Below are 881 nucleotides of genomic sequence, written 5' to 3'. Positions count from 1 at the left end.
GGGGACCTTCTGCGTGTGAAGCAGACGTGATAACCGCTACACCACGGAACCGCCTCTCCCCACCAGCGGGGGCATGCTGTTTGTCTGTACGTTCAACAAACTCGGGGCACGCCAAGATCAACGAACTGCGGCAGATGGCGTCTGCGCAACCACTCACCTCTCAGCCGGAAAGGAGACGCCAGTCTGTAGGGACCGGGGCAGCGGACGGGCATGCTCTCTAAGACTGTACTTCACAGGATCATTTCTGTAGTGCGTCTTCACTTCTCTCTACTCAACGGTAGAGTCAATGAAACTGCGAGGATGAGCCGTAGTCCTCGCCCCCGAGCGTGAGGCAGCTGGGAACGGATAGGGAGCGCGAGCTCCTCCGCTCCCAGCATCGATGATCGTTCGCCCGCCGCTCTCGTAGCGCGTGGGTCACGGGGCGAGGGCACTCTGAGCAGTTTCTCACCTATCTAGTACATCTCTAAACACCACGCAGAGCGGCGACCGAAATGGAAAACGGAAAGGGAAACGTTGAATATATTGCAAGGAGAGATATTTAAACAAAACGAGGAGGCAGACGGGACAGGACCGCAAAACCGCGAAACAAATGAAAACATCACGCCAGCACACCTTGGTCGCTGAACACCGCGTTACTGGCTGTCCAGCTGCTGTCCCTCTTTCCGCTTGGGCTCTGGTGCGCTCATGCCCGCTCAACGCCCCTTGCCGCCGTTCGGGCGACTTTTCGCCTACACCCGGAGCAGTTTCGGTCGACCGGCGTAGCATCTCGCACGTCCCTGTAGCGCAGTGGAAAGCGCGTCGGACTTCTAATCCGAAGGTCGCGGGTTCGATCCCCGCCAGGGATGCCAATCCTTTGCATTTCTTATGGCGCCGCACCCACT

The 881-nt window shown here is 58.3% G+C and overlaps 1 non-coding gene across 1 annotated transcript; it reads left to right on the top strand.

Annotated features, from left to right (window-relative positions):
• Positions 1 to 772: 772 nt before the first annotated feature.
• On the top strand, positions 773 to 845 carry TRNAR-UCU. The gene has a single exon. It is a non-coding gene; the product is annotated as a tRNA-Arg (tRNA).
• The last annotated feature ends 36 nt before the right edge of the window (positions 846 to 881 follow it).

The sequence above is a fragment of the Camelina sativa genome, unplaced genomic scaffold (assembly GCF_000633955.1).
Source record: "Camelina sativa cultivar DH55 unplaced genomic scaffold, Cs unpScaffold01230, whole genome shotgun sequence".
NCBI classification, from domain to species: Eukaryota; Viridiplantae; Streptophyta; class Magnoliopsida; order Brassicales; family Brassicaceae; genus Camelina; species Camelina sativa.
This window is presented reverse-complemented; position numbering and strand designations above follow the sequence as displayed.